This window comes from Pseudophryne corroboree, chromosome 4 (genome assembly GCF_028390025.1).
Source record: "Pseudophryne corroboree isolate aPseCor3 chromosome 4, aPseCor3.hap2, whole genome shotgun sequence".
NCBI classification, from domain to species: Eukaryota; Metazoa; Chordata; class Amphibia; order Anura; family Myobatrachidae; genus Pseudophryne; species Pseudophryne corroboree.
In genome coordinates this window covers 867,156,501-867,176,005 of record NC_086447.1, presented here as the reverse complement: position 1 = coordinate 867,176,005, position 19,505 = coordinate 867,156,501, and the positions used below count along the sequence as shown (strand labels likewise).

Below are 19,505 nucleotides of genomic sequence, written 5' to 3'. Positions count from 1 at the left end.
TTGGAATGTCGAGAGGTTTCCCCCCTCGCAGGTTCCTGTAGTCTGCTGTACCAATGTCTCCCTCCGACAGGGAGGCAGTATTGAAAACAATTCACAAGCTGTATTCCCAGCAGGTGATAATAAAATTACCCCTCCGACAACAAGGAAAGGGGTATTACTCCACACTATATGGTGGTACTGAAGGCTAGGTGAGACCTATTCTAAATCTGAAAAATTTGAACACTTACAAGGGTTCAAATCCAGATGGAGTCACTCAGAGCAGTGATAGCAAAGAACAAGGGGACTATATGGTGTCCCGGGACATCAGGGATGCTTACCTCCATGTCCCAAAATTTGCCTTTTCTCACCAAGGGTACCTCAGGTTCGTGGTACAGAACTGTCACTATCAGTTTCAAGACGATGCCGTTGGATTGTCCAAGGCACCCCGGGTCCTTACCAAGGTAATGACCGAAAGGAGGATTCGTCTTCAAAGAAAATGGACGACCTCCTGATAAGAACAAGGTCCAGAGAACAGTTGGAGGTCGGAGTAGCACTATCTCAAGTAGTTCTACGACAGCACGTGTGGATTCTAAATATTCCAAAACCGCAGTTGTTCCGACGACACGTCTACTGGTCCTAGGGATGATTCTGGACACAGTCCAGGAAAAGGTGTTTCTCCCAGAGGAGAAAGCCAGGGAGTTATCCGAGCTAATCGGGATCCTCCTAAAACCAGGAAAAGTGTCAGTGCATCATTGCACAAGAGTCCTGGTAAAAATGGTGGCTTATTACGAAGCGCTTCCATTCGGCAGATTTCACGCAAGAACTCTTCAGTGGGATCTGCTGGACAAATGGTCCGGATCGCATCTTCAGATGCATCAGCGGATAACCCTATATCCAAGGACAAGGGTGTCTCTCCTGTGGTGATTACAGAGTGCTCATCTTCTAGAGGGCCGCAGATTCGGCATTCAGGATTGGATGCTCGTGACCACGGAGGCCAGCCTGAGAGGCTGGGGAGCAGTCACACAAGGAGTGTGATCAAGTCTGGAGAATTCTCTCCACATAAATATACTGGAGCTAAGAGCAAATTTATAATGCTCTAAGCTTAGCAAGACCTCTGCTTCAAGGTCAGCCGGTATTGATCCAGTGGGATAACATCACGGCAGTCGCCCACGTAAACAGAAAGGGCGGCACAAGAAGCAGGAGGGCAGTGGCAAAACTGCAAGGATTTTTCGCTAGGCGGAAAATCATGTGATAGCACTGTCAGCAGTGTTCATTCCGGGAGTGGACGACTGGGAAGCAGACTTCCTCAGCAGGCACGACCTCCACCCGGGAGAGTGGGAACTTCATCGGGAAGTTTTCCGCAGGATTGTTAACCGTTGGGAAAGACCAAAGGTGGACATGATGGCGTCCCGCCCGAACAAAAAATGGGACAGGTATTGCGCCAGGTCACGAGACCTTCAGGCGATAGCTGTGGACGTCCTGGTAACACCGTGGGTGTAACAGTCGGTGTATGTGTTCCCTCCTCTGCTTCTCATAACCAAGGTATTGAGAATTATAAAACATAGAGGAGTAAGAACTATACTCGTGGCTCCGGATTGGCCAAGAGGGACTTGGTAACCGGAACTTCAAGAGATGCTCACAGAGGACTAATGGCCTCGGGAGCTAAGAAGGGATTTGCTTTCAGCAAGTACCATGTCTGTTCCAAGAGGAACCGTGGCATCGGCCTTTAGGAAAGGACCTGCTCCAGCAGGGACCTTGTCTGTTCCAAGACTTACCGCGACTGCGTTTGACGGCATGGCGGTTTGAACGCCGGATCCTAAGGGAAAAGGCATTCCGGAAGAGGTCATACCTACCCTGGTCAAAGCCAGGAAGGAGGTGACCGCACAACGTTATCACCACATGTGGTAAAAATATGTTGCGTGGGTGAGGCCAGGAAGGCCCCACGAAAAAATTTCAACTAGGTCGATTTCTGCACTTCCTGCAAACAGGAGTGTCTATGAGCCTCAAATTGGGGTCCATTAAGGTTCAAGTTTCGGCCCTATAGATTTTCTTCCAGAAAGAATTGGCTTCAGTTCCTGAAGTCCAGACGTTTGTCAAGGGAGTATTGCATATACAGCCCTTGTGTGCCTCCAGTGGCACCGTGGGATCTCGACGTAGTGTTGGGATTCCTCAAATCATATTGGTTTGAACCACTCAAATCTGTGGATTTGAAATATCTCACATGGAAAGTGACCATGCTGTTGGCCCTGGCCTCGGCCAGGCGATTGTCAAAATTGGCGGCTTTGTCTTACAAAAGCCCATATTTGATTTTCCATTCGGACAGGGCAGAACTGCGGACTCGTCCCCAGTTTCTTCCTAAGGTGGTGTCAGCGTTTCACCTGAAACAACCTATTGTGGTGCCTGCGGCTACTAGGGACTTGGAGGACTCCAAGTTGCTAGACGTTGTCAGGGCCCTGAAAATATATATATATATATATATATATATATATATATATATATATATATATAATTCCAGGACGGCTGGAGTCAGAAAGTCTGACTTGCTGTTTATATTGTAGGCACCCAAAAAGCTGGGTGCTCCTGCTTCTAAGCAGACTATTGCTCGTTGGATTTGTAGTACAATTCAGCTTGCACATTCTGTGGCAGGCCTGCCACAGCCAAAATCTGTAAATGCCCATTCCACAAGGAAGGTGGGCTCATCTTGGGCGGCTGCCCGAGGGGTCTCGGCTTTACAACTTTGCCGAGCAGCTACTTGGTCAGGGGCAAACACGTTTGCTAAAATTCTACAAATTTGATACCCTGGCTGAGGAGGACCTGAAGTTCTCTCATTCGGTGCTGCAGAGTCATCCGCACTCTCCCGCCCGTTTGGGAGCTTTGGTATAATCCCCATGGTCCTGACGGAGTCCCCAGCATCCACTAGGACGTTAGAGAAAATAAGATTTTACTTACCGATAAATCTATTTCTCATAGTCCGTAGTGGATGCTGGGCGCCCATCCCAAGTGCGGATTGTCTGCATTACTTGTACACAGGGACGTGCAGTCAGGGGAGGCAGGGGAGGCAGTGCCTCCCCTGTCATAATGATTGAAATAATACAAAAAAGATACTAATAAAACAGATTCTACTTTGTATTATTTTAATAATTTTTAATGTAAAAATGCAGCCATCTCTCTATGGGAGGCAGTGAGAACGCTGCCTCCCACTGACAATATTAAAGTGTCTGAAGCGGGGCTGGACAGGGGGCGGGGCCAAGCCGCGGGCTGGAAAAAGCCCATTGAAAAATGAATGACAAGCGGCACCAGCACTACTGCCTCATTGACAGGGGGCTGTGCCTTCAGTCCACATGAAGATGTGATTGGACAGCGGCAGGGGGGGTGGGCTGGAACGGATGGGCAGAGTCAGATGCCCCCCCCCCCTTCCCATGGGCCAGATGCGAGTACTCTTACTAGCCAGACAGGGTTGGATTGGCAGGAGTTTACCCAGTCCATGTGGGGGCCGCTGAAATAATCTGTCATGCCCTGGAGCCCGGACATCCCTCCCGCTGAAATCCGCCGTACCCAGGCCGCTGACAGACCAGTAACCTAACCCATTATTACAGGCTCCCGGCAGACTGTCAGCGCACTGATTATTGTAGTGTGACAGCTGCCGTCCCCACCTCCCCAGCGCAAGCTGCTCTGTTCGGCGCACTGTGGTGCGCTGGTGTAACTCTCCTGGCCGGGTCGCAATCGAGGTGCCCACAGCCAGCGCTAATGAGTCCGGCTGACTCATTGTGGTACGCCGCTGCCCGGCCGGCTGTGGGCCTTAACAAACAAGTAAGACGGTGGCCCAGCCTGAAGAGAGGAGTGAGTCCCCTCCTCTCAAAACCACATTGCTGCGACTGCGAGCGGCGCCGGCGAGAGCTGTTGGTGTCACCGCCGGGCAGTACGGTACAGTATGTTACTATTATTATAAGGTACTATCTCCTTCACCACCGCAATCCTTCTTTTCTCTGAACTTGTATAAAAAATTGGGACGCTGTCTGCCGCAATGTGTAATACGGGGGACGCTGTCTGCAGTAATGTGTAATAAGGGGACTGTCTGCCGCAATGTGTAATACGGGGGACGCTGTCTGCAGTAATGTGTAATAAGGGGACTGTCTGCCGCAATGTGTAATACGGGGGACGCTGTCTGCAGTAATGTGTAATAAGGGGACTGTCTGCCGCAATGTGTAATACGGGGGACGCTGTCTGCAGTAATGTGTAATAAGAGGACTGTCTGCCGCAATGTATAATACGGGGGACGCTGTCTGCAGTAATGTGTAATAAGGGGACTGTCTGCCGCAATGTGTAATACGGGGGACGCTGTCTGCAGTAATGTGTAATAAGGGGACTGTCTGCCGCAATGTGTAATACGGGGGACGCTGTCTGCAGTAATGTGTAATAAGGGGACTGTCTGCCGCAGTGTGTAATACGGGGGACGCTGTCTGCAGTAATGTGTAATAAGGGGACTGTCTGCCGCAATGTGTAATACGGGGGACGCTGTCTGCAGTAATGTGTAATAAGGGGACTGTCTGCCGCAATGTGTAATACGGGGGACGCTGTCTGCAGTAATGTGTAACAAGGGGACTGTCTGCCGCAATGTGTAATACGGGGGACGCTGTCTGCAGTAATGTGTAACAAGGGGACTGTCTGCCATAATGTATAATACGGGGGACGCTGTCTGCAGTAATGTGTAATAAGGGGACTGTCTGCCATAATGTGTAATACGGGGGACGCTGTCTGCAGTAATGTGTAATAAGGGGACTGTCTGCCGCAATGTGTAATACGGGGGACGCTGTCTGCAGTAATGTGTAATAAGGGGACTGTCTGCCGCAATGTGTAATACGGGGGATGCTGTCTGCAGTAATGTGTAATAAGGGAACTGTCTGCCGCAATGTGTAACACGGGGGACGCTGTCTGCAGTAATGTGTAATAAGGGGACTGTCTGCCGCAATGTGTAATACGGGGGACGCTGTCTGCAGTAATGTGTAATAAGGGGGACGCTGTCTGCCGTAATGTGTAATAAGGGGGACGCTGTCTGCCGTAATGTGTAATACGGGGGACGCTGTCTGCCGTAATGTGTAATAAGGGGGACTGGCTGCTGTAATGTGTAAAAGGGGGCTCTACCTGGTGTAGTGGCGCTACTGTGCAGCGTAATTTGAATAATGGAGACTACTGTGCACCTTAGTATGAATTGGTATTATTTTGTGCCCACGCCCTTTTCCCATGAAGCCACGCCCCTATATATTTTTCACGCGCCTGCGACGCGCACTGCCCCTATCTTACATACAGGGGGGGGGCGCCAATGCCGTTTCTTCCACACAGCGCTAAATTGCCTAGTTACGGCACTGGAAAGCATAATTGTTGTTCATTCATTGATTTTATATATATATATATATATATATATATATATATATATATATACACACATGCAATATAGAGTAGTACAGGGTGGCATAATGTATATGTGTGATCTGCTCTACGGTGTGGCATAATATATGTGTATAATCTAAACAACATCAACGAGCATCGCCGATGAGCTACGGGATGGTGCAAAAAATCCGATCACACAGGCGTTTGCAAGGTGATTGACAGGAAGAGGCCGTTTGAGCGTGGTAACTGACCGTTTAGCCAGTGCCTCCCCAGGCATTTACCTCACCGCACGTCACTGCTTGTACATAATTATTGTTACAAAAAAATCGGGTTATTATTGTTGTGAGCCATCTTTTTTAGAGGCTACTTCATTGTTATCATACTGTTAACTGGGTTCAAATCACAAGTTGTACGGTGTGATTGGTGTGGCTGGTATGAGTCTTACCCGGGATTCAAGATCCTTCCTTATTGTGTACGCTCGTCCGGGCACAGTACCTAACTGAGGCTTGGAGGAGGGTCATAGGGGGAGGAGCCAGTACACACCATGTGATCCTAAAAGCTTGCTTTTGTGCCCTGTCTCCTGCGGAGCCGCTATTCCCCATGGTCCTGACGGAGTCCCCAGCATCCACTACGGACTATGAGAAATAGATTTATCGGTAAGTAAAATCTTATTATTTGTCAGAGCACCCAATCCCGTCACCTATATACTGTATATCTGTCAGAGCACCCGATCCATGTCCCCTATATACTGTATTTATCTTACGTCCTAGAGGATGCTGGGGTCCACATTAGTACCATGTGGTATGGACGGGTCCACCAGGAGCCATTGGCACTTTAAGAGTTTGAGAGTGTGGGCTGGCTCCTCCCTCTATGCCCCTCCTACCAGACTCAGTTTAGAAAATGTGCCCGGAGGAACCGGTCACAGCTAGGGGAGCTCTACAGAGCTTCTTCAGTAATTTTTTTTTTTAGAGTTTATTATTTTACAGGGAGGCTGCTGGCAACAGCCTCCCTGCTTCGTGGGACTAAGGCGGGGGAGTAGTGTCCGCCCTGCGGGGTCTGAGCCACTATCTCCGCAGACAGGACACTGAGCCCCTGAGGGGATAGATCGTTCCCCGCCACAGGGGAGCGCTCCCCCCAGCAGCATGCCGCCACCCCCTTACAGAGCTGACGATCAGTGGCGAGTGAGTCACCGACCCCCCTAGCATGCGAGAAGGGGGGGGGGGGGGACGATGTGAAGATGGCGGCAACAGGGTAGGAGCGTAGTATTAAACTGCGCTCCGGAGGCTCAGCGGTAGTTAGTGCGGCGCTGTGAGGGGCGCCCTGAGCCAGCGCCTGATCCCTGCACTGGTCAGCAAGCCTGTCGGGGTCTGTGGATCTCAGCCAGCGTTTTACATCAGGCCAGTATAATCATTGTGAAGAGCGGGAAGACGGCGCCATTTTGGGGGCGGAGCTTCTCAGAGCGGACCCAGCAGCGTTCAGCGCCATTTTCCTGCCTGCACAGCGCTGTCCAGGAAGATCAAGTCCCTCCACAGCAACCCCAGCTATCTCTCACAGTACCAGGGGGTTGTAGAAGTGGGGGGGGGGGGGGGGGGCTGCATTAAAACTGTGTAACCTATTAAGGTGCACAGTCAGCGCTGAGAGGGGGTCTCCCTTTATATTAAAAGCGCTGTGTGTGGGTTGGCTCCAATCTCTGTGTCTCTCTTGCCATTCTTGGGGGTAAAACTCTGTCTGTCCTCCCCTGTGTGTGTGTGGAGTGTCTATGATCTCCATTAAGCAATGTCCAAGGACTCTGTGTCATATGCTGCAGAGGATATGTCCTCTCAGGATGATCCCATTCCATGTAATCAGGATTTCACTGGTTTAGCACAGATACCAGCAAGGGAGCTTGAGTGGTTATCCTCTATCAAATCTATGATTTCTCAGATTTCAAATAGGGTTGCACACAATGAATCTGCAACTCAGGCTTTACAGAACTCTATGGCAGTCTGGCCCAGTTCTGGTACTTCAGGGCTCCCCGCTGTATGGGGGTCATTCCGAGTTGTTCGCTCGGTAAAAATCTTCGCATCGCAGCGATTTTCCGCTTAGTGCGCATGCGCAATGTTCGCACTGCGACTGCGCCAAGTAAATTTGCTATGCAGTTAGGAATTTTACTCACGGCTTTTTCATCGTTCTGGCGATTGTAATGTGATTGACAGGAAATGGGTGTTACTGGGCGGAAACAGGCCGTTTTATGAGCGTGTGGGAAAAAACGCTACCGTTTCCGGAAAAAACGCAGGAGTGGCCGGAGAAACGGGGGAGTGTCTGGGCGAACGCTGGGTGTGTTTGTGACGTCAAACCAGGAACGACAAGCACTGAAATGATCGCAGATGCCGAGTAAGTCTGGAGCTACTCAGAAACTGCTACGAGGTGTGTAATCGCAATATTGCGAATACATCGTTCGCAATTTTAAGATGCTAAGATTCACTCCCAGTAGGCGGCGGCTTAGCATGAGCAAATCTGCTAAAATCCGCTTGCGAGCGAACAACTCGGAATGACCCCCTATATTCACATAAACGTTCTCTTGCGCAGATCATGCAGGATGAAACCGATTCTGACACTGCAGACGGTGACCGGGATGTGTTTTGGTGGTGGTGGTGAGGGGGGGCAGCATCTCTTGCTAAAGGGGTGCTGTTGATGATAGAGGCTATTAGAGATGTGTTGAATATTGCTGATACAACACCCGAGCAGGTTGAGGAGGCTTACTTCACTGAAAATAAGAAAGCCTCACTAACCTTCCCTGCGTCAAAGGAATTAAATGCTAATTTCTGCTGCGGGGTACACTGGGCTCCAAAAGGATTAACAGCGGGGTGTAGAGTAGGATCTTGATTGGAGGCACCAACAGGCACAAAGCTTAGACTTTTCCCAAGATGCACAGCGCCGCCTCCTCTATAACCCTGCCTCCGTGCACAGGAGCACAGTTTGTAAGTTGGTGCCATGCAGTAAGCAGGCAATCAACAGGAGGGCTGCCTTTGCAGCCCATATTATAGCTTAAATTGAAGAAAGTAGAAAATCTTTGAAGACTTCAAGGGCTGCAGCTTTTATGTATGTCATGAGACATACTTTGCTGCAGCTCCATCACTCCCCCAGCGGCGCTGTATACTCCCGCGCCCTGGTTGCCGGGTAACTACAGCGGAGGCTTCGGTGTCTTTCCTGTCAGTCACACACACCCGCCGCTGCCCTCCAGGATCGCGTGGCTGCAGGTTCAAGGGGAGGTAAGGGGTCTCTTTGGCCCGCTGTTAACCGCGATCCGGTGCGGCCGTAGGAGGCGGGCCACGCGCGCTCGCGTGGACACTGTAATAGTGCAGCCGCTCCACTAGTCACCGGGACATTGGGTACAGATGTTTTTTTCCCCTATCATTAAAGCCCCGTTTTTACATAGCCTGCAGCGCCCGGTGGGGAAGCCAGCAGGGGGATAAGTCCTAACCTTTAGCCCCTCCCCCAGCCCCAGGGCGCCATTTCAGTGAATGTTCCCGCCCTGGAGCTGCATATCTTTCCCTCACTCCCTGTCAGCCGCCATCACATCGGAGCTGAGCTGTTCCTGGGACTGCTGGGGCAAATCCTCCTCTGTAAAGCCGCCTGATCGCCAGCGCTGTTCATTTTACAGGACACTTAAGTGTTCTACCTGTCACTGGGACAGTGTTAGTTAAGAAAGAGTGCATACATTCAGGGCTGTGTGGTACAAACACCCTGTGATATACATCCAGTATCTACTGTGCTTTGTTATATCTATTGTTAACACATATAGCTATACTGAGTATTACTATGTATTCCTAGTCCAGTGCAGTTTTATGGTGTATAATTTCTGCATGGTATGCTTGTGACTATATGTGTGTGTGTGCATGTAGCTGCTGCGTGGCTGCCATATCTGGTATTTCACTCAGCGTGCTACTCCTATATTCTGTAACCGGAGGGGGCTAAGTGTGTCAGGTTTTCTAAAATAATATAGGTATTTCACAAGATATACTTGCTGCGTATTTTTCTTTGTGATTTATAGTCACCATATATTTCTTGGATTCTCAGTTTGTGCTGACAGAAAAAAGTCACACTGCACTGAGAGTTCTTGCTAGGTATATCGCTGCTAAGATTGTACCGGGTTGCCCAATATTGTGCTTACTAGTATGTCAGCTACATGAGGCAACGGAGCTGGAGATTCTCCCACATTGCGTGGTGGTGATGCCACGGACATTTTGGAGAAAAATATGGCAGCAGAGAGTTCAGGTTCAGGGGGTTCCTTAACCCCCAGTGAATCTGTAGCATCGGGGTCAACAAATTACCTACCTTGGGCTACCTTTTCCACGCTGTTAAATACGCTTGTAACTAAACTGGCGCCCCCTGTGGGACCACCTGTGCCATTATGGTCCCTGCTATTAATCCGCCACGGGCAGATCAAATCTCCACTCAGTCAGTTACAGCAATTGAACCGGTCACTGACTAAATCTAAATCTCACTCTCGTCCACCTAAGACTAAGACGTTTTCTAAACGGGCCATTACCTCCTCAGAATCCACTGCTATCCCGGACACATCCTCTGAGGAGGATGGTGCATATACTGACCCCACAGACACTGACTCAGATGCTTCTCATGGGGAGGGGAAGTCAATGGTGGATGTCCCTGATTTGATTGAGGCTATCAGGCTCATTCTTTAGGTCTCTGATGTTCCTGAGCCTGAGGCTGTCTCTAAAAAGCCGGACAGATTTAAACGTAAGACGGTGGTTAAACAAGTTTTACCTCATTCTCAACACCTGGCTGACATACGTCAGGAGTCCTGGGAAAATAAAATCCGGGGACAAAATTCACACCGAATAAGAGACTGTTGGCTCGCTATTCTCTCTCTGCGGAGCTTTGTAAATATTGGGAAACTCCTCCACCCGTAGATTCTCATGTGGCTCGTATGGTAGTTTCCTCTGCTCTGCCAGTAACTACCGTCACCTCTGAAGGAACCGACGGATAGATGTGTGGAGGGTTGTTTGAAAGCGATTTACACCCTAACGGGGGCTGTGCATAGGCCAACCATTGCAGCAACTTGGGCTGCTGAAGCTGTTGAGGCGTGGGCTCAGGAGCTAGAGGCGGAGCTACCTTCTAATGCATCTGAGCATGCTCGACAATGTCTCTCATATATTACCTCGGCTTCTCTGTACCTTAAGGAGGCGGCCTCCGATGCCGAGGTGCTGGCGGCCAAGGCTGCTACTACGTCCGTCTTGGCCAGACGTATCCTTTGGTTTAGACCCTGGTCGGTGGATATGGATTCCAAGAAAACCCTAGAGGTGCTTCCTTTCAAGGGATACATTTTCTTTGGAGAAGACCTCAATAAGATTGTGGCTGATCTGGCTACTGCTAAAACAGCTTGCCTACCCAGTACGGCTCCTTCCACGCAGAAGGCTAAAAGTACTTTCCCTCAGCCCTTTCGTCCTCCGGGTAAAGCTAAAGTTCAGGCGTACCCAAAGCATGCTCGTGCTTCCAGAACTGCCTAGCCCAGACCGAAGCGAGCCTGGGCTGCCCATCAGCCTGCTTCCAAAACTGACAAGCCTGCCGCATGAAGGGACGGGCCTCCCTCTGGGGGATCCCAGGGTGGGGGGCCGACTTCTAGGTTTTGCCCAGAAATGGTTGTAGACCACGTCCGATGCCTGGGTAAGGGAAGTCTTCACTCGAGGTTACGCCGTATCCTTCAAGATTCGTCCTCCTCATCGATTTTGCCTGACAGGTGTTCCTCTGGACCTGACGAAGGCAAACACTCTGCATTCGGTGGTACATTCCCTCCTGTCCACAGGAGTGGTAGTACAGGTGCCTCTGGCTCAGAGAGGCAAGGGGTACTTTTCACCGCTGTTTCTAGTCCCGAAACCGAACGGGTCCTCACGGCCCATTCTCAATCTGAAGTCCTTGAACAAGTATGAGCGGGTCTCCAAGTTTCGTATGGAAACTCTGCTCTCTATTGTGCTGGCCTTGGAGCCTGGGGACTATATGGTCTCCCTGGACATACAGGATGCCTACCTGCATATTCCTATTGCAGTGTCTCATCAGCAGTACCTGCGGTTTGCGGTGGGCAATCTTCATTATCAATTTCGGGCGTTACCCTTTGGTATGACAACGGCTCCCCGAGTTTTCACCAAAGAAATGGCGGTCATGACGGATACTCTCCGCCGTCAAGGGGTCAGGATCCTACCGTACTTGGACGATTTGTTGATCCTGACAAATTCCCCAGAACTTCTCCTGTGTCATCTAGATCTGACGGTCCAGTTCATGAAAGCCCACGGGTGGCTGATCAACTGGAAGAAATCCTCCCTGGTTCCTGCTCGGAGCATGATACACCTGGGAGCGTTATTGGACACTCACAACCAACGGTTGTTCTTGTCTCAGGAGAAAATCCTGAAGCTTCAGGACAGGATTCGTTGCTTCCTATCTCGTCCACAAGTGTCGATACATTCGGCAATGCAAGTGCTAGGTCTCATGGTGTCTGCTTTCGACATGGTGGAGTATGCTCAATTCCATTCTCGCCCTCTGCAGAAGTTAATTCTGACCAAGTGGGACGGCTTGCCTCACGGATCAGATCTCACATGATCTCCTTGTCTCCGGAGGTCCGCCTGTCACTGAGCTGGTGGCTTCAGGACCAACGATTGAGCAGGAACCGTCCCTTCTGGATACCCAACTGGGTCCTGCTGACGACAGATGCCAGTCTGAGAGGCTGGGGCGCGGTGTTGGAACAACACTCTCTTCATCTGCCGGCCATATTTGCAGTGTTGATTCTGGGGGCCCTAAACTGGGAAGCGAACTTTCACAGTCGTCAGGATGTACACGCCGGAGAATGGAGCCTCCATCCAGAGGTGTTTCAACTTCTCGTGGACAAGTGGGGCCTTCCAGATGTGGACCTTATGGCGTCTCGACACAATCACAAGGTTCCGGTCTTCGGAGCAAGGACAAGGGTTCCTCAAGCAGCGTTCATGGATGCTCTGTCAATCCCATGGAACTTTCGGCTGCCGTACGTGTTCCCTCCGGTGTCACTCCTGCCCAGAGTAATACGGAAGTTCAAGCAAGAAGGAGGAAACCTACTTCTGATCGCTCCAGCGTGGCCCAGACGGCACTGGTTCTCCAATCTACAGGGCCTCTCGCTAGATCGTCCCCTTCTACTTCCACAACGACCAGATCTCCTCATTCAGGGACCTTGTGTTTACCAGGACTTAGCCCGTCTGGCTTTGACGGCATGGCTCTTGAAGCTTCCGTCCCGAGGGCCAAGGGTTTTTCTGAGACGTTCGTTCAAACTATGTTGAAGGCCCGTAAGCCGGCTTCGGCTTGGATTTACCATAGGGTCTGGAATGCTTACTTTACTTGGTGTGCGTCTCACAATCATGATGTTTTCAAGTTTAGCACGGACAAACTGTTGGCCTTCCTACAACAGGGCCTGGACCTAGGCCTGCATCTGACCTCCCTCAAGGTTCACATTTCTGCCTTGTCGGTTTGGTTTCAGAGAAAGATTGCTGCCCTTCCGGATGTTCATACATTCACTCAGGGCATGTTGCGGATTCAGCCTCCTTATGTACCTCCTGTGGCCCCTTGGGATCTGTCGGTGGTACTGGAGGCCTTGCAAGAGTCTCCATTTGAACCTCTTGCCTCTGCTGACCTTAAGTGGCTGTCCCTTAAGGTACTGTTATTGCACATGCTTATGTACAGTCAGGTCGTCCAGCTCCTGCTACCATCAAAGCCCATTCTACTCGGTCGGTTGGACCTTCTTGGGCGGCCCACCGTGGTGCGACCCTTGAACAATTGTGCAAGGCGACTACGTGGTCCTCAGGGAACACGTTCATAAGGTTCTATGCCTTCGATACTTCCGCCTCCCAGGATGCTTCCTTTGGACGCCGGGTTTTGTGCCCGCTACAGTGCGTCCCCTCCCATAAGGAACTGCTTTAGGACATCCCCGATGTTAATCCTTGTGGAGCCCAGTGTACCCCGCAGCAGAAAACGAGATTTATGGTGAGAACTTACCGTTGTTAAATCTCTTTCTGCGAGGTACACTGGGCTCCACAAGGCGCCCACCCTGACGCTCCTTTGGGTTGGTGTGGCATAGCCGCTGACACCCTCTCCTGTGGTGAGTGTGTGGTGTAATTGGCTACGAGCGATTGTCGTCTCTAGTACCTGCTACTGCATTGGGCTGGTTAACGAAACTGAGCTCCTGTGCACGGAGGCGGGGTTATAGAGGAGGCGGCGCTGTGCATCATGGGAACAGTCAAAGCTTTGAGCCTGTTGGTGCCTCGGATCAAGATCCTACTCTACACCCCGATGTTAATCCTTTTGGAGCCCAGTGTACCTCGCAGAAAGAGATATAACAATGGTAAGTTCTTACCATAAGTCTCGTTTTTTAAAAGGCTTGGGAAAACCCGGATATAAAATTCCAGATACCTAAAAGGGTTCTGGTGGCATTTCCTTTCCCGGTAGAGGATAAAAAAAAAATGGGAAAACCTGCTTGTTGTTGACGTGTCAGTATCCAGAATCTCAAAAAAGGTGGTTTTACCTGTTCCAGAATCTACCACCTTGAAAGAGCCGGCTGATCGTAAAATTGATAATACGCGCAAAGCCATGTACACGGCTTCTGGGACAATACTACGTCCCACTATTGCCAGTGCTTGGATTGCCAAAGCTATAGTAAAGTGGTCAGGCACCTTACTTGAGGACTTGGATACTATGGAGAAATGTCATGTTGAATTGTTTTTCTCTGACGTCCTAAGTGGATGCTGGGACTCCGTAAGGACCATGGGGAATAGCGGCTCCGCAGGAGACTGGGCACAACTATAAAGAAAGCTTTAGACTACTGGTGTGCACTGGCTCCTCCCACTATGACCCTCCTCCAGACTTCAGTTAGAATCTTGTGCCCGGCTGAGCTGGATGCACACTAGGGGCTCTCCTGAGCTCCTAGAAAGAAAGTATATTTAGGTTTTTTATTTTACAGTGAGATCTGCTGGCAACAGACTCACTGCAGCGAGGGACTAAGGGGAGAGAAGCGAACCTACCGAACGGTGGTAGTTTGGGTTTCTTAGGCTACTGGACACCATTAGCTCCAGAGGGATCGACCGCAGGACCCGACCTTGATGTTCGTTCCCGGAGCCGCGCCGCCGTCCCCCTTACAGAGCCAGAAGCATGAAGAGGTCCGGAAAATCGGCGGCAGAAGACTTCGGTCTTCACCAAGGTAGCGCACAGCACTGCAGCTGTGCGCCATTGCTCCTCATTACACACTTCACACTCCGGTCACTGAGGGTGCAGGGCGCTGGGGGGGGGCGCCCTGAGCAGCAATAATATCACCTTGGCTGGCAAAATAACCACAATATTACACACCTTGGCTGGCAAATATACACCATATATAGTCCCAGAGGCTTTATAGGTGTAAATTAATACCCCTGCCAGAGTTTCAAAAACGCGGGAGAAGTCAGCCTAAAAAGGGGCGGGGCTAACTCCCTCAGCACACTGGCGCCATTTTTCCCTCACAGCTCCGCTGGAAGGAAGCTCCCTGGCTCTCCCCTGCAGTCTACAACTACAGAAGGGTAAAAAAGAGAGGGGGCACTAAATTTAGGCGCAGTATATATATATATATATATATATATATATATATATATATAGCAGCTATAAGGGGATATAATTCAGTTAGTCCCTGTATTATATAGCGCTCTGGTGTGTGCTGGCATACTCTCTCTCTGTCTCCCCAAAGGGCTTTGTGGGGTCCTGTCCTCTGTCAGAGCATTCCCTGTGTGTATGCGGTGTGTCGGTACGGCTGTGTCGACATGTTTGATGAGGAGGCTTATGTGGAGGCGGAGCAGATGCCTGTAAATGTGATGTCACCCCCTGCGGGGTCGACACCTGAGTGGATGGTTCTGTGGAAGGAATTACGCGACAGTGTCGACTCCTTGCATAAAAGGTTTGACGACATACCTACTATGGGACAGCCGGCTTCTCAGCCTGTGCCTGCCCAGGCGTCTCAAAAGCCATCAGGGGCTCTAAAACGCCCGCTACCTCAGATGGCAGACACAGATGTCGACACGGATACTGACTCCAGTGTCGACGACGATGAGACTAATGTAACTTCCAATAGGGCCACACGTTACATGATTGAGGCAATGAAAAATGTGTTGCACATTTCTGATGTTACCCCCGGTACCACAAAAAAGGGTATTATGTTTGGAGAGAAAAAACTACCAGTAGCTTTTCCTCCATCTGAGGAGTTAAATGACGTGTGTGAAGAAGCGTGGGCTTCTCCTGATAAGAAACTGGTAATTTCTAAGAGGTTACTAATGGCGTACCCTTTCCCGCCAGAGGATAGGTCACGCTATGAAACATCCCCTAGGGTGGATAAAGCGCTCACACGCTTGTCAAAGAAGGTGGCACTACCGTCTCCAGATACGGCCGCCCTGAAGGAATCTGCTGATAGAAAGCAGGAGGCTATCCTGAAGTCTATATATACACACACAGGTGTTATACTAAGACCAGCTATTGCGTCAGCATGGATGTGCAGTGCTGCAGCTGCGTGGTCAGATTCCCTGTCGGAAAATATTGATACCCTAGACAGGGACACTATATTGCTAACCGTAGAGCATATTAAAGACACACTTTTATACATGAGGGATGCACAGAGGGATATTTGCCGTCTGGCATCCAAAATTAGTGCAATGTCCATTTCTGCCAGGAGAGGGTTATGGACTCGGCAGTGGACAGGAGATGCAGATTCCAAAAGGCACATGGAAGTTCTGCCTTATAAGGGTGAGGAGGAGTTCGGGGATGGTCTCTCGGACCTCGTTTCCACAGCAACAGCTGGAAAGTCTACATTTTTACCCCATGTTCCCTCACAGCCAAAGAAAGCACAGTATTATCAGGTACAGTCCTTTCGGCCCAATAGGGGCAAGCGGGTTAAGGGCGCGTCCTTTCTGCCCAGAGGCAGAGGTAGGGGGAAAAAGCTGCAGCATACAGCCAGTTCCCAGGAGCAAAAGTCCTCCCCCGCTTCCTCTAAGTCCACAGCATGACGCTGGGGCTCCACAGGCGGAGCCAGGTACGGTGGGGGCCCGTCTCAAATATTTCAGCAATCAGTGGGCTCGCTCACGGGTGGATCCCTGGATCTTTCAAATAGTATCTCAGGGGTACAAGCTGGAATTCGAGACGTCTCCCCCCCCCGCCGTTTCCTCAAATCTGCCTTACCAACCACTCCCTCAGGCAGGGAGGCAGTGTTACAGGCAATTCACAAGCTGTATTCACAACAGGTGATAGTAAAGGTGCCCCTACTTCAACAAGGACGGGGTTACTATTCCACAATGTTTGTGGTGCCGAAACCGGACGGTTCGGTGAGACCCATTTTAAATTTGAAATCCTTGAACACATATAAAAAAAAATTCAAGTTCAAGATGGAATCGCTCAGGGCGATTATTGCAAGCCTGGACGAGGGGGATTACATGGTATCACTGGACATCAAGGATGCTTACCTGCATGTCCCCATTTACCATCCTCACCAGGAGTACCTCAGATTCGTGGTACAGGATTGTCATTACCAATTCCAGACGTTGCCGTTCGGTCTATCCACGGCTCCGAGGGTCTTTACCAAGGTAATGGCCGAAATGATGATACTCCTTCGAAAGAAGGGAGTTTTAATTATCCCGTACTTGGACGATCTCCTGATAAAGGCGAGGTCCAGGGAGCAGTTGTTGGTCGGGGTAGCACTATCTCGGGAGGTGCTACAACAGCACGGCTGGGTTCTAAATATTCCAAAGTCACAGCTGATCCCTACGACACGTCTACTGTTCCTGGGGATGGTTCTGGACACAGAACAGAAAAAAGTGTTTCTCCCGGAGGAGAAGGCCAAGGAGCTGTCATCTCTAGTCAGAGGCCTCCTAAAACCAAAACAGGTGTCGGTGCATCACTGCACGCGGATCCTGGGAAAGATGGTAGCTTCCTACGAAGCAATTCCATTCGGCCGGTTCCATGCAAGAACCTTTCAGTGGGACCTATTGGACAAGTGGTCCGGATCGCATCTTCAGATGCATCGGCTGATAACCCTGTCTCCAAGGACCAGGGTGTCTCTGCTGTGGTGGCTGCAGAGTGCTCATCTTCAAGAGGGCCGCAAATTCGGCATACAGGACTGGGTTCTGGTGACCACGGATGCCAGCCTTCGAGGCTGGGGGGCAGTCACACAGGGAAGAAACTTCCAAGGACTATGGTCAAGTCAGGAGACTTCCCTGCACATAAATATTCTGGACCTGAGGGCCATTTACATTGCCCTAAGTCAGGCAAAACCCCTGCTTCAAAACCAGCCGGTACTGATTCAGTCAGACAACATCACGGCGGTCGCCCATGTAAACCGACAGGGCGGCACGAGAAGCAGGACGGCGATGGCAGAAGCCACAAGGATTCTCCGATGGGCGGAAAATCACCTGTTAGCACTGTCAGCAGTGTTCATTCCGGGAGTGGACAACTGGGAAGCAGACTTCCTCAACAGGCACGACCTCCACCCGGGAGAGTGGGGACTTCATCCAGAAGTCTTCCAAATGATTGTAAACCGTTGGGAAAGGCCACAGGTGGACATGATGGCGTCCCGCCTAAACAAAAAGCTAGAAAGATATTGCGCCAGGTCGAGAGACCCTCAGGCGATAGCTGTGGACGCTCTAGTGACACCGTGGGTGTACCGGTCGGTTTATGTGTTCCCTCCTCTTCCTCTCATACCAAAGGTACTGAGGATAATAAGGAGAAGAGGAGTAAGAACTATACTCATTGTTCCGGATTGGCCAAGAAGAGCTTGGTACCCGGAACTTCAAGAAATGATCTCAGAGGACCCATGGCCTCTGCCGCTCAGACAGGACCTGCTACAGCAGGGGCCCTGTCTGTTCCAAGACTTACCGCGGCTGCGTTTGACGGCATGGCGGTTGAACACCGGATCCTGAAGGAAAAGGGCATTCCGGAGGAAGTCATTCCTACGCTGATTAAAGCTAGGAAAGAAGTTACCGCAAACCATTATCACCGCATTTGGCGAAAATATGTTGCGTGGTGTGAGGCCAGGAAGGCCCCAACGGAGGAATTTCAGCTAGGTCGATTTCTGCACTTCCTGCAGTCAGGGGTGACTATGGGCCTAAAATTGGGTTCCATTAAGGTCCAGATTTCGGCCCTATCGATTTTCTTCCAGAGAGAACTGGCTTCACTACCTGAAGTTCAGACTTTTGTTAAGGGAGTGATGCATATTTAGCCCCCTTTTGTGCCTCCAGTGGCACCTTGGGATCTCAACGTGGTGTTGGATTTCCTAAAGTCACATTGGTTTGAGCCACTAAAAACCGTGGATTTGAAATATCTCACGTGGAAAGTGGTCATGTTGTTGGCCTTGGCTTCGGCCAGGCGTGTATCAGAATTGGCGGCTTTGTCATGTAAAAGCCCTTATCTGATTTTCCATATGGATAGGGCAGAATTGAGGACTCGTCCCCAGTTTCTCCCTAAAGTGGTATCAGCTTTTCATCTGAACCAACCTATCGTGGTGCCTGCGGCTACTAAAGACTTGGAGGCTTCCAAGTTGTTGGACGTATTCAGGGCCCTGAAAATCTATGTTTCCAGGACAGCTGGAGTCAGAAATACTGACTCGCTATTTATCCTGTATGCGCCCAACAAGTTGGGTGCACCTGCTTCAAAGCAGACTATTGCTCGCTGGATCTATAGTACGATTCAGCTTGCACATTCGGTGGCTGAACTGCCGCATCCTAAATCAGTGAAAGCCCATTCCACGAGGAAGGTGGGCTCTTCTTGGGCGGCTGCCCGAGGGGTCTCGGCTCTACAACTTTGCCGAGCAGCTACTTGGTCGGGGTCAAACACATTTGCAAAATTCTACAAGTTTGACACCCTGGCTGAGGAGGACCTAGAGTTTGCCCATTCGGTGCTGCAGAGTCATCCGCACTCTCCCGCCTGTTTGGGAGCTTTGGTATAATCCCCATGGTCCTTACGGAGTCCCAGCATCCACTTAGGACGTCAGAGAAAATAAGAATTTACTCACCGGTAATTCTATTTCTCTGACGTCCTAGTGGATGCTGGGGACTCCGTAAGGACCATGGGGAATAGACGGGCTCCGCAGGAGACTGGGCACACTAAAAGAAAGATTTGGT

General features: G+C 50.5%; 1 protein-coding gene across 3 annotated transcripts in view; it reads left to right on the top strand.

Moving 5' to 3' along the window:
- Nucleotides 1–19,505, top strand: part of LOC134910558 (phosphofurin acidic cluster sorting protein 2-like) — a 327,980-nt gene that overhangs the window by 5,788 nt on the left and 302,687 nt on the right. Inside the window, exon 1 of one of the 3 annotated variants that reach the window (XM_063918732.1) lies at nt 3,380–3,903. The exons of 1 other annotated variant lie outside the window; for it this stretch is intronic. The gene's annotated coding sequence lies outside the window, so the exon portion shown is untranslated. Of the gene's footprint in view, nt 1–3,379; nt 3,909–19,505 lie in introns of those variants that run through there. One more of the 3 variants, XM_063918733.1, reaches the window with a different exon arrangement.